Source organism: Periplaneta americana, chromosome 14, assembly GCF_040183065.1.
Source record: "Periplaneta americana isolate PAMFEO1 chromosome 14, P.americana_PAMFEO1_priV1, whole genome shotgun sequence".
Classification (NCBI taxonomy): domain Eukaryota; kingdom Metazoa; phylum Arthropoda; class Insecta; order Blattodea; family Blattidae; genus Periplaneta; species Periplaneta americana.
Window position 1 is genome coordinate 149,844,559 of NC_091130.1, and position 13,393 is coordinate 149,857,951.

Below are 13,393 nucleotides of genomic sequence, written 5' to 3' on the forward strand. Positions count from 1 at the left end.
TCAATATGGATAGTGAAGCCAGAGATATGTACTGCTATTTAATGCAAAAATGCGCAGTTATCTTTGCCTAGTAGAGGTAGAAATGTAATATTGATCCCAGACGAAAATAAAACTCTCAAAGTTCTTTCATCTGTAATTTTGAGGCACAAAAGGAAATAAAAGGCGGTAAGAATCGAACAAATGCAATACATTTCATTGTTACAATTAATTATACAAGATGGGTGTGTTTTGTGACTAGCAAAATTTGAATCTGTGATTCTGAAATCAGCTACAAGGGTCGGTCCAGTTTTTTTTTTGCCACTACTGTACATTCTAGGACTTGTTTTCGTGGATCTCATTTCGTGAACATCGTGTTTGTGTCTCATTTCCTGTATTCAGTTCTCATTGTCACCGATTAATTTGTTACGGTCTGATGAACACTGACCATCAAAGCTATTCAACTAATCCCTTCCAGAGAACGTAAACAAAAGAAAAACTATAATACACTACCCGCAGGTAACAAAATCTGTGGCGCACCGCTTATACTGTAGAGTTATACAACTCCTTTCGTTTGAAATTACATGTGAATAGGCGGAGTAACCTTTGAAACTGGAACGGACATTTTTTTTTGTCTGTACCAGTGATTTTTAATTTTCCTTTTCAGTGTCACGTACCCCTTGAAACTCATACAGTATTTTATTTTGTGAAACCCTAAAAATATGTTGCATAATTTATGCTCGAAATCATATTATGCTCATCAAACATTGCATAATATAGTGAATTAGACATCCTTAATAAATTGAGAGCGACATTACATTGCAGTTTTATCTTTTGAATATAATCCGAAAATACATTACATACATAGGGTACATAAGTGTTCTGCCCAAGTATAGCTCTTTCACTGCAAACCCAGCATTCTCCAATCTTTTCTATTTTCTGCCTTCCTCTTAGTCTCCGCATATGATCCACTTATCTTAATGTCATCTATCATTTGATAACTTCTTCTGCCCCGAACTCTTCTCCCGTTCACCATTCCTTCCAGTGCATCCTTCAGTAGGCAGTTTATCCTCAGCTTCATGTCATGTTTGCAGGTTTTCTTGGGAAGGGTAAATGGCGTAGCTTCCCTTTTGCTTTCCGCACACCACTCTCTCTTTCGCATCTTAAAAGATCCCAGGGGGCCCCAGCTTGGAAGTAAGAAAAATGGATTTGACTAATTGGGCACTCTGGACTTCATCGAAATTCCCCGCAAGTGTTAAATATCAGTTCTATCAGGATTTTTAACCGAATCAGAGACCGGGAAATCCCAATTAGCTGAAATATATTAATATAAAGTTATTCTCAGTTATAGCATGAATATATATATATATATATATATATATATATATATATATATATATATATATAACCAATTTTTTGGACTTAGTACTATACGGTCATCAATATGCTGGTTAATTAATGAATTTATTTGTTTACTTATACATATATATTTATTTATGTATATATTTATTTAATCTGACAGGATTGAGGCCATAAGGCCACTCTTCCATCCTACTAGATAGTACATAATTACAAGTAGGCCTAAAACAAGTACAAACATTGACAGTAAATAATGCAAATGACATTGAAGCCGAACAGAGGATAAACAGGATTACAAGGGAACACAGAATACATTAATATAATACACATAGAAAGAAAAAAATAGAAAATGAAGATAATAACTAATAGTAATAATAATAATAATAATAATAATAATAATAATAATAATAATAATAATAGTAATAGTAGTAGTAGTAGTAGTAATAATAATAATAATAATAATAATAGTAGTAGTAATAATAAGGAAAAACAAGTGTTGAGGTAATTCAGGTAATCCTCGAAGTGAAAGTGTTGAATTTGTAAGACATTTCTTGCGCAGAGGGATTTAAAAAGTTAAGGATTTCATAGGGAAATATTTCAAGAAAAGGAAATTAAGTGTGAAATGAGAGAAGCGTGGTAATGGAAGAGCAAACGTTGTGGTTTCTAGTGAAGGAGGGGAACGTAGGGACATAAAACACACGATACGATGTAATGTGAAGAATGTAAAACTTGTATTAATTCAATAATCACTGAAATACAGTCAACCACAACAAACTAACCTAATCTAACTTGTCACAGATTCGTACATACAACACATAACATAAGCCTAAACTAACCTAACATAAACTGTCACAGATTGGTATATGCACGGTATGGCCTGAGTATATACTCGCGTGAAACTTTCGTAATGTCACCAAAGTTATGTTGCTATTACATAGGCAACAGCTGAAGGTGTGGAAGCAATGTGGGAAGGGAACTACCTCAATGCTCGTTTAACTTAATAATAATAATAATAATAATAATAATAATAATAATAATAATAATAATAATAATAATAATTGAGCAAGCTGATTGACATCTGAAAACGTGATGCCCAAAATACCATCTCAAAACACACCTTAGGCTCGGGGAACCCGGACCACAGGTTGTGAACCGGTGAGTTAGTATCTCTGAATAGCAACGGGGTATTTCTACAAAACAGTATATTTATACATAATGAAACCAGCTGCAACACATCAGTCCTCGGTAGTATAGTGGTCAGTATCCCCGCCTGTCACGCGGGAGACCGGGGTTCGATTCCCCGCCGGGGAGGTTGTAATTATAATTTTGTCTATATATCGTGACTTCTTCACTCTCTTTAGTAATTTAGTGGTATTTCCAATTCTCATCACTTTCGTTGGGGAAAATTTGTTCGGTGCTGATCCAACATTGACTACTGCTGAACTTATCATACCGAAATCGCGACTTCCACAGGCTTTAATTCACTTGCTACATTAATGTTTTTTTTTTAATTTAACGAATTCCGTTTTCATGATGGTACGCTCTGCAAAAATATTACGCAAGAATAATCGAGATCATTTTTTTTATACATTTAAAATGTCCTAACGAATTAAGAGTGCCCCAATAAACCTGATTTTAATTTAAAAAAGTACTGCATCGGCCGGGAATCGAACCCGGGTCGCCCGCGTGGCAGGCGAGCATTCTACCACTGAACCACCGATGCTGTTGCTGATTTGAGGAAGGTGGGATATGATGATAGAGAAGGGATTAATCTTGCTCAGGATAGGAACCAATGGTGGGCTTATGTGAGGGCGGCAATGAACCTCCGGGTTCCTTAAAAGCCAGTAAGTAAGGAAGCCAACACAAGGATAATTATAGAGCCAACATTAGTTAGAATGGGTAGGCTGTTGTTTAAGCTAAACGAGTGCCAGAAATTTATGGATAAAATGGAAGCACGTTTAAACTGAATAGTAAAGTTGAACAGGTTTAATTCATATCAAATTTAATTTAGCTTGGAGATACAATATTTTGTTTTGTTAATTGAAATTAAAATTGCTTTGTCAGTGAAATTGTGTGTATTCATTTGTTGGCTAAACTTGATCATGAAATAAAAACAGAAAAGTAAACCATAATATGAGCATTATTTGTGACTTAAAATACTACAAAAGAGATTTAGGAAATGAAGAAAAAATAATGAAGTTTAAAAATAAGTTCAGTGTACCTGATATCATGCTCATTAAGTTTACTGCAGCAGTCAAGTTTACCCTAGTTTACTTTTCATTTTCATTTCATTTATTATATTCCATAGATCTTACATGAGCAATGAAGCTTTAAGATGTGGAACAAGTAAAAAAAATTACAATATTGCAATTACAATTTTTACAAATTTTTACAATTTTTACAATATTTTACAATTTTTATACTTTTACAATTTTGTAATTTTCTACAATTTTTAACAATATTTTGGCGAGCTGTAGTGAGATGATGTGAGGCCCGAGGATTCGCCAAAAGATTACCCGGCATTTGCCTTATGGTTGGGCAAAACCTCGATAAAAACCCAACCAGGTAATCAGACCAAAGGGGGTGAAATGAAGTGAGGCTGAGGACTCGCCATAGACCATCCGGCATCAGTCTCACGGCTGGGGAAAACCTCGGAAGAAACCATTCAATGTGACCAAATGGGGGATCCAACTCAAGCTCGAGCGCAGCTCCGGATCAGCAGGCTAGCGAGTCTGCCGACTGAGCTACATCGATGGCTCTACTAAAAATATACAATACATAGCCAATCAGATTAATTAAATTTACAAACGCATACGATTATTCATCAGTTAATCTATAACATAACTTATAATACAAAACAAGTAAGCGAATTCAATTTAAGGCATAAACAATTCAGTCAGTTGAGATATACAGAATAGTAATATACGTTACAAGAGCGGTATGTTAACGTTTTCATGGTCGAGGAAAAGATTAAAAAAGCGAAACGTAGTTGAGTTTTTTTAATTTCCGAGAACATGAAAACAAACATACCGCTCGTGTATCGTACATTATTTTGTGCGAAGATCGTTTATTACATACCTGAAAGACGAATTTCTAATTAGTTGCAATGAAATCTCCATCTTGGTTTCTGTTTAATGACGGCAACTTCGGAAAACCAAAATATCTTTCTTCAACATTGTTGCTATAAAATGTTTTCTGTGTTTACTATACTCCAGCAGGCCGTGATATACGTTTGTCTTTTTTTCCCCCAGTCTATAAATGCGAACTTAAAACAAACGGTAAGGTTATGTAATGATTTATTTTTCATTTTAATGTTTTAACAATATTATTTATGTAACATATTGCAGTAATAAATCGGCATCTGGAATCTTGTTGATTTTTTCACGGTTTCCTTAATGTTACTTGTATCAGGAATGCAATAAGTTTCGTGGAGTAGTAGACATTACTTAATTTTTGCAAATATTTAAAAACAATAATTAACAGTGCAATTTAGGTGAAATTGCAGTGGTAAGTTTCCAATTTATAATTATTACTATGTTAAATGTCTCTAAAAATAATATGTTAAAAGCCTAAAGCAGTAAAATGAATGTCGCGCTTAAGCGGTAAGAAGAGGGAAATTGTTATGTGTGTTACGTCGGGAATACTGAATGTGGTATTTCACACTTACCGCGTATTGGTTCTGTGCGGAAAACAAGCAAATACGCACGATCTCGCACAAATTGATAATACATATCATGCAAATTACTTCCAATTACAAACATAAACAATTCATCAATAGAGCTATACAGATTACTATTCTATTTAAAGCATATACAATTTCATCAACCAAAACTATGGTAACATATACAATACAAAGTAAGCAGATTAATTCAATTTACAAGCATACTGTGTGAAAAATACTTCACTTCCTAGTTTTAACATCTTGTTGCAGAAAAGTGTCTACATTTCTTGTCAAATTGCTGAATACGTTGTGTTGGTGTTAATGTGCCTCAAGATTGGAATATTATTCAATTTCATAACTGATCCAAAGGCGGACTGAAAGACAAACGCTCTCTTCGCGCTCCGAACGAGGGCTTTGCCTCTGTGCTTGCACATTGTGGACACAAATGACAACTCCAACAACAAACACTCTGACCTTTCATGATACAAACATAATCGACACACTTGATTTATGATGTGGCTGTGGAATTATGCAGTCATCTATATTTATTTCAGGTTCAGGCTTAATGCTGAAGTATTAATAATAATTGGGAATGTTCACACATTGTGCATTGAATTGTAGTTCATGCTCCCCTTGCGTATTCGCATAGTCTTGGTTCTTTTACACAAATGGTCACACTTTTCTTCACACAATTAGCATATGCACGTTTCTCCTACGCTGAAGTATTGCAAAGGACAAGCGAGTAGGAACATTTGAAGTGAAGAGAAAGTTGCAGCTGTCGTCAACTCCTCTGGTAGCTCAGTTGGTAGAGCGGTGGACTGTAGTGGTTGTAAGATACGTTGGTAATCCATAGGTCGCTGGTTCAAATCCGGCCCGGAGGAATATTTTTATTTGAGGAGAAATAATATTCATTATTATTGCAATTATTTGGTAGGTTAGGTTGTACATTTCTATCTACTCGTTCCAATGTAAAATTTTATTCAATGTTATAGTTCTTCTTCCCTTATTAGTACAGATGTTTTCATGCACTTGAAAGGATAACTTTTTGTCACTCGTACAAAACTCAGTCGAGTGTTCATAATAGGTGAGAGAGAGAGAGAGAGAGCGAGAGAGAGAGATAGAGCGCATGGTTGATATATATCGCGGTTGGTGCATTTTAACTAACTAATTTTACTAGAAAACAGTAGGCTACAATGCAAATAGTAGACCTATGAGAATTGTAATTATGTATTTATAATTTATACACTAATTTTACAATAATTTCTAAGCTTCAGACGTTTTGTCTTAAAAAGTTTATGACTTAAAGAATACTTTTTAGTTAAGGATTATTGCTTTTTATTAGAGATCAAATACTTGAGCAGCTTGCCGTATCGCCTTTGTCCAGTATGGACTTGCTTACAAATGGCTTTGATAGAATCCGGAAGTTCATTGCCGCCCTCACATAAGCCCGCCATCGGTTCCTATCCTGAGCAAGATCAATTCAGTCTCCATCATCATATCCCACCTCCCTCAAATCCATTTTAATATTATCCTCCCATCTACGTCTCGGCCTCCCCAAAGGTCTTTTTCCCTCGGTCCTAACTAGCACCCTATATGCATTTCTGGATTCGCTCATACGTGCTACATGCCCTGCCCATCTCAAATAAATGGATTTCATGTTCTGAAGAATACAATGCGTGCAGTTCTACGTTGTGTAACTTTCTTCATTCTCCTGTAACTTCATTCCTCTTTTTTCCTAAGCATCTTATTCTCGAACCTTTTAACCTCTGTTCCTCTCTCAAAGTGAGAGTCCAAGTTTCACAACCATACAGAACAACCGGTAATATAACCGTTTTATAAATTCTAACTTTCAGTTTTTTTGAAAACAGACTAGATGACAAAAGCTTCTCAATCGAATAATAGCAGGCATTTTACTTATTATTCTCCGTTTAATTTCCTCTCGAGTGTAATTTATATTTGTTACTGTTGCTCCAAGGTATTTTAATTGCCTGAATTTCCATTTTTTATATTTCCTCAGTATTAACTGGACACAATGAACCTTCTACTTTACATGCAGTACATGGGAGACAAGACTTTTACACATATTGTGGTATATTTTGAACGTTAGAATTGAAGAACGGCCGCTTAATTCATCACATACCTCATGTAATATATAACTGTTGTGTTGTAGATGAACTGTAGAAATCAGAGAAACGCATGCGGAGGTAGCTACCACACATTTTCAAAGTGAAGGTCATTATCGCTCAAGATACCCCGCTAAATATGTACCTGTTAGAGAGTTCAATTAAAAAGACAGAAACATCCAAAACTACATAGAATGATTATTTTTGCTAAATATGGGATCGGATTGGATTATTACTAGAGGCAATTGATAAACAGACTTGGAGTTTGTAACACTTCTAGATCGCTATAATCTAGAGTGTAGTTATTTATTTTTTAAACATGAAAAACTGTACAGGTAAGGCAGAATCAGACGAGATGCTCAGATGTTTGTTGAGCCGTGTAAGTGCGTCTGACGGATCAGTAGACGGCGAAGGGTGAGATGAGGGCATCATGGCTGGTCTGCACTCTGGCGGAGGAGCTGTAGGCGTAAGGGGAGTGGAATCCGGGGGCGCCGAAAGACACGCCGAACTGCGCGGATGCAATGGCGATCACCACCAGGAAAACGAGAGCCACCTGTAATACAAGAATGGTTAGATGACACTGATACAACGGCAGAAATTGGACTAGTAAACCCATAACAAATTCAGGCTGAGTGGGTTAATTATCCCTAAACAAGCTATCATAGCAATATCGTAGAATAATGCTTTCATTTCATCTGACATTTTTTTCACACTAGAGTTCAGAGTTCAATTTCACCCTCTTCTAAAGTGGAGTTTTTAATTAATTAATTAATTAATTAATTAATTTATTTATTTATTTATTTATTCTGGTAGAGTTAAGGCCACGAGGCCTTCTCTTCCACACTACCAGAAGTGAAATACTTAATGAAACAATACTACAAAATGGCTACAAAAGAATATTTTCTCTTACTTTAATACTATGAGTTATTCGTAAATGTTGTCCATAAGGTTAAAAAATATAAAAATGGTGCTGCCACAAATGTGTCTACGGATTTAACGATTTATGTGAGACGCAAAATAAAAAAACGGGGTTGGCTAGTTTTGAATTTAGAAGGTCTTAACTAAGTCTTTAATTAATTTTGGCCACAAGTAGTCAAAATGATAAACTTATGACATTCAATGTTATTCGAAAGAGTAACACTTAGAAATTTATGCACCTAATTCAATACAACGTCCATGAAGGTTATATAAATGGTGCAATTTTTCTGTATCTCATACATAAAGAATTACTGGTGTATTACTAAAACTAGCAAAGGGATCCTAGTAACAGCTTGAAGTAACAACATTCCTACCAAATTAATAAATTTGAAATATATAGGCCTAACCCTTACTTACTTACTTACAATTGACTTTTAAGGAACCTGCAGGTTCATTGTCGCACTTACATAAGCCCGCCATCGGTTCCTATCCTGAGCAAGATTAATTCAGTCTCTATCCATTTTAATATTATCCTCCCATCTACGTCTCGGCCTCTCCAAAGCTTTTTTTCCCTCCGGTCTCCCAACTAACACTCTATATGCATTTCTGCATTTGCCCATACGTGCTACATGCCCTGCCCATCTCAAACGTCTGGATTTAATGTTCCTAATTATGTCTTGTGAACAATACAATGCGTTGTGTAACTTTCTCTATTCTCCTGTAATTTCATCCCTCTTAGCCCGAAATATTTTCCTATGCACCTTATTCTCGAACACTCTAACCTCTGTTCCCCTCTCAAAGTGAGAGTCCAAGTTTCACAATCATACAGAACAACTGGTATTATAACTGTTTTATAAATTCTAACTTTCAGATTTTTTGACAGCAGACTAAATGACAAAAGCTTTTCAACCGAATAATAACACGCATTTCCCATATTTATTCTGCGTTTAATTTCCTCCCGAGTGTCATTTATATTTGTTACTGAAATATATAACCCTACCAAAGTAATTACTATTACTACCATGGACATGAGAAAGTTAGAATTTTTTCCCACAAGTATCTTCTACGTTTGTCTCTGCACCGATCTGTTGTATATCCTGTAGTACTTGGATTCTTCAGCGTGTTCTTGGTTTACTCTAAGATGTTGTGTCAATTGGAAGTCCAAGCAGTGCTTCATATGAGGCGTTCAGAGCTAAAGTGGATGAAGTCCATGAGACGTAGTCTTGAGATAATAGGACTTAAGTTAACTTTCGCTAGTGGATTATCTAATTTCACTAGCAATATTGCTCCAGTCTCAAATTCTAGATTTATTAAATATAAACAATTGTGATGTTAATTGATGCAACGCTTTGGTAACTTGATCCACTATGACTCGGAACATCGTGAACAAATAATCTGAGCCAAAAGTGACTGGTGTCACCTACCGGCGAATGCTTGGAATTATGACTTGATCCATTACTGCTCGGAAAAGATACAACTTCAGATAATCAGAAAATAAATAAACTCAATTTATGAAAATTTGTGACTTGATCCACTTTAACTCTGAACTCATATGTCTATGGCTAAGAAGTGATACTTCATATATACAAAAGTGGTCATCTAGTTGAACTATACTATTATTTAGATTAAATACATTATTATTATTATTATTATTATTATTATTATTATTATTATTATTATGTTTACAAAATTGGACAGTTAACATATTATTTTTCCCTGAAGTAGGAGATCTTGAAAATCATGATTGTACATAAAAGTTTGTCCATTTTGAGAAAAATTATTTTTAAGTAATTTTTATATTCACCTGCAAATTTTCATATGCATATTTGATAAACATTTGTGTTACTACTGTAGCAATATTTTCTTATGAAATTGTAAATAAATAAATAAATAAATAGGGAAGGATTTATTTTGCTCCTGGCGCTATCGATTGCTCCGTGTGATTTCTTTGTAATACAACAACTGAGCACAGGTGTGTAAAGTTGAGAAGCTACTGCACTGTGCTGGTAGCGATCGGCTAATGTTTTAACTAAACATGAGACGTAAAACCTACTCACCAGCTTGTACATGATGAGTGTTGGGATGGTTGCCTGCTGCTAGGAGAGACTGATGTTTGCCTGATATCTGATCTCGCTTTTATAGTACGAATTAGACAAAGGTCGACGGGAAACACTGTCAATGCCGACCACGCCCGGGCCTACAACTGGCTGCCACTGACCTCAACCTTGTGCCTGTTCGCACTGAAAACCACAGCTTCATTCATGCCCCGTTTTGTTTTCTTGCTGCAGTTTGTCTTTGTTTCTTCGCGCACCACTTTTTTCTTGGGAAGGTCGTGGACAAATTATTCCATCTTCCTGCTTCCATAAGACGGGTACGCCTTTAGACGAAAAGTCAAATCATCTGGTTTTTACACCGAAATACGTAGGTTCAATTCCCGGTTAGACCTAAACCTGTCGTCCTCGGCGGTCCAGTTAAAATTGGTGAATAAGGTTGCAAAGGTGTTCCCTTTAGACGCCAAGAAGATGCATGGATGGCATGGAGACCATTTCATGCTCTCATGATTCGGCACTACATTGAGCTGGTATGGTAGCTCCAAGCGTCAACTACCTTTTTCATGTAGTTTTTAATAACCAATTTAAATATACAGAATAAAGAATATAATTACAAACAAACAAGGGAAATAGAAATAAAATAATACAAACAATATAAAAAAGGAGATACAGTAGTATTAACAAAATTTGAGACCGAATGAGCAGCGCTCGTGTTCGGTCGCAGTTCAGATATAATATTAATAGGCCTATAAGAGAATATAAAATAAAATAAAATAGGAAATAGAATTTAAAATTACAGTTACAGAAATTATATAATACAATATTAATATAAGAGAAATATAGAAAAAAATAATAATAAAAATAAGTAAGTAAAATCTAATAGGAATTAAAGTTTAAATTACAGCGGCAATGGAATTATATAATATAATATTAACACTAGAGAAGAATAATATCGCATGTGAAAAGTAGGACTATATATTTCAAAATTATAGAATACAAATATAATATAGGTTGATTAATTCATATACATAGGCTATAAATTTATTTAATCAAATTGAAGATATTAACACGTTTCTAATGTAGAACTTTGTTTCTCTTTGCTAGTTATGGGGTTGAATTGGAAATTGATGTCATATAAAATGTAACCCCTAGTTTTCTTTATATTCTTCTTGGTGATAAAATACTGGTTAAAAATTATATTTGGGGATCAGTCGCTTCTACGGTCGATTTGCTACAAAGTTCAACAAAGAGAGGGTTGGGAAAAAGGGTGGGTTTATAAACTGCAGAGAGGGCTGCATCATATAGGAATGGGATAGAGATGATAATAACAGGAGGAATATATGGCATAATGTGAAGACGCGATTAATTGATGTCGAGAGGCAAGAGATTGAGCTCAAATGTTCGGAAAAGTCTTCACTACATTTATAATCAGATCTCATGCTTAACTGGGGGAGGTGTGACTACATAAATTCTTGTAACAAAGACAGCAGAGCAGGTTTAGCGTGGCTAAGATTGGGGGTATGGAAGGGTAATAAAATTGCCACGAAGGAGAGCGCCTTTGTCCCCTTTGCAGAGAAAAGGACTCCTATAGACATATATTTTATTACAGTATGGCGAATTGGAACAAGTACGGAGAAAATATCTACCATCCTCCATGCTAAGTCAGAATAGGAGTTCGCTTGCATGTCTTGACTTCATGGGGAATAGAGATGGGAACAAAAGACTGGATTGTTTCTCTTGAAGGTGAGAAAGATTAAAAGTACAGCTGTGGAAGTTTGTGATACGAACTGACGAAGAGATAATGGTATCTACCCAATTATACACTTTTTATGTCTGTTTTAGGTTAGGATATATTATACAATGTGTTTTGTTGTGACATTTACATTTTAATATGTATGTTCTTTTAGAGACTTGTTGGATATAATCATAAGTGAGGGGAGTGAAACCTACAAAGTAGGACTTGTTTTACAAAGCACGTACGGTCAGAAGACCCGTGCACTAGATTTTAGAGAAAATCACGATAATATAACATCAGTATGTATAATATTACTCAATAAATCCATCTATCTATCTTATATTCTTCTTGTTCTCTTTGTACTCCCTTTGTTCTCCATGTATTTCTCTTCTTCTCCTAAAACTATGTCTTTATCCTCACTATCTACGGGGGGAACTTAGTAATTGACTGTAACATAAAAATGTAACCATCCGTTCTCCTTGTATTCCTTTCGTTCTTGTATTCCCCTTCTTCTTTTTATATTTCCCCTAACCACGTCTTTCTTCTCACTGTGTTAGAGGGTAACTTGGGAATTGACTGTTACAAAAAAGCAAACCTTTTGTTATCTTGGTATTCCCCTTGTTCTCCTTGTATTCCCATTGTTCTACTTATGTTCCTCTTTTCTCTCTGTATTCCCCTCCTTATTTTTGTATTTATTATGTTTTACTTGCATTCCTATTGTTCTCCTTGTATGCCCCTTATTCTCCTTGTAGTTGTATTCTTCTTGTTCGCTTTGCAGTCCCATTGTTGTGCTTGTATTTCTCTTGTTTTCCTTGTATTCCTATTGTTTTCTTTACACTCCCCTTGTTCTCCTTATATTCCCTTGTACTCATTGTCTTCCGCTTGTTCTACTTATATTCGCCTTGTTCTGCTTGTATTGCTCTTCTTCTTGTTGTATTCTCTTTGTTCTCTTTTCATTCCCATTGTTCTGATTGTATTCCCCTGGTTATCCTTGTTTTGTCTTTGTTTTCCTTGTATTCCCGTAGTTACCATTGTATTCACTTTGTACTCCCCCTGTTATCGTTACAGGCAATCATAGGGTTGTCCTCAAATCACTATTCTTTTTTTTATACTTCGTTTTTACCTGTTATCCTGACCGACCTACAATCAATTCAAATTAAATCATGAACTCATTGAATATAGTATGGAGTTCTGTGTCGTACGTTTGCGAGACTTATCAACATTTTAATAATTTCTTAGCAACTTACTGCGTGGCCTTTGAAAGTATATTATGTGCCCTTATAGTATTTCCATTTTTGTCTGTTCCACAACCTCTCGAGACGACCTGTAGAAGTGTCTGCATAATCAAATTGGAGATTGGCTCACAAGGACATCTGAGCACAAAGAAAAGGAACTGGATGGGGAGGACATTTTGTCTGGGTGACTAGGGGTGCTTTTATGTGCAGTAAATTACGACCCTAGACCTATAGCCTATTTTTATAAATAGAAGCAGGTAATCTCTAGCACACTTTGTATACCACGCCAAATAGAAAATCCTGTTCTCTATTGAAGAGAATGAAGAACACTTTTA

The 13,393-nt window shown here is 35.3% G+C and overlaps 1 long non-coding RNA gene and 3 other non-coding genes across 4 annotated transcripts; 2 read left to right on the top strand and 2 right to left on the bottom strand.

The window, feature by feature from the left end:
* The first annotated feature begins 2,574 nt into the window (after positions 1-2,574).
* TRNAD-GUC (transfer RNA aspartic acid (anticodon GUC)) lies at positions 2,575-2,646 on the top strand. Its single transcript has one exon. It is a non-coding gene; the product is annotated as a tRNA-Asp (tRNA).
* Positions 2,647-2,987: 341 nt separating this feature from the next.
* On the bottom strand, positions 2,988-3,058 carry TRNAG-GCC (transfer RNA glycine (anticodon GCC)). Its single transcript has one exon. It is a non-coding gene; the product is annotated as a tRNA-Gly (tRNA).
* Positions 3,059-5,783: 2,725 nt separating this feature from the next.
* TRNAY-GUA (transfer RNA tyrosine (anticodon GUA)) lies at positions 5,784-5,877 on the top strand. Its single transcript has 2 exons — positions 5,784-5,820; positions 5,842-5,877. It is a non-coding gene; the product is annotated as a tRNA-Tyr (tRNA).
* Positions 5,878-7,377: 1,500 nt separating this feature from the next.
* On the bottom strand, positions 7,378-10,492 carry LOC138712989 (uncharacterized). Its single transcript, XR_011335780.1, has 2 exons — positions 10,095-10,492; positions 7,378-7,672 (listed from the first exon to the last, which is right to left on the bottom strand). It is a non-coding gene; the product is annotated as an uncharacterized lncRNA (long non-coding RNA).
* Between the last annotated feature and the right edge of the window lie 2,901 nt (positions 10,493-13,393).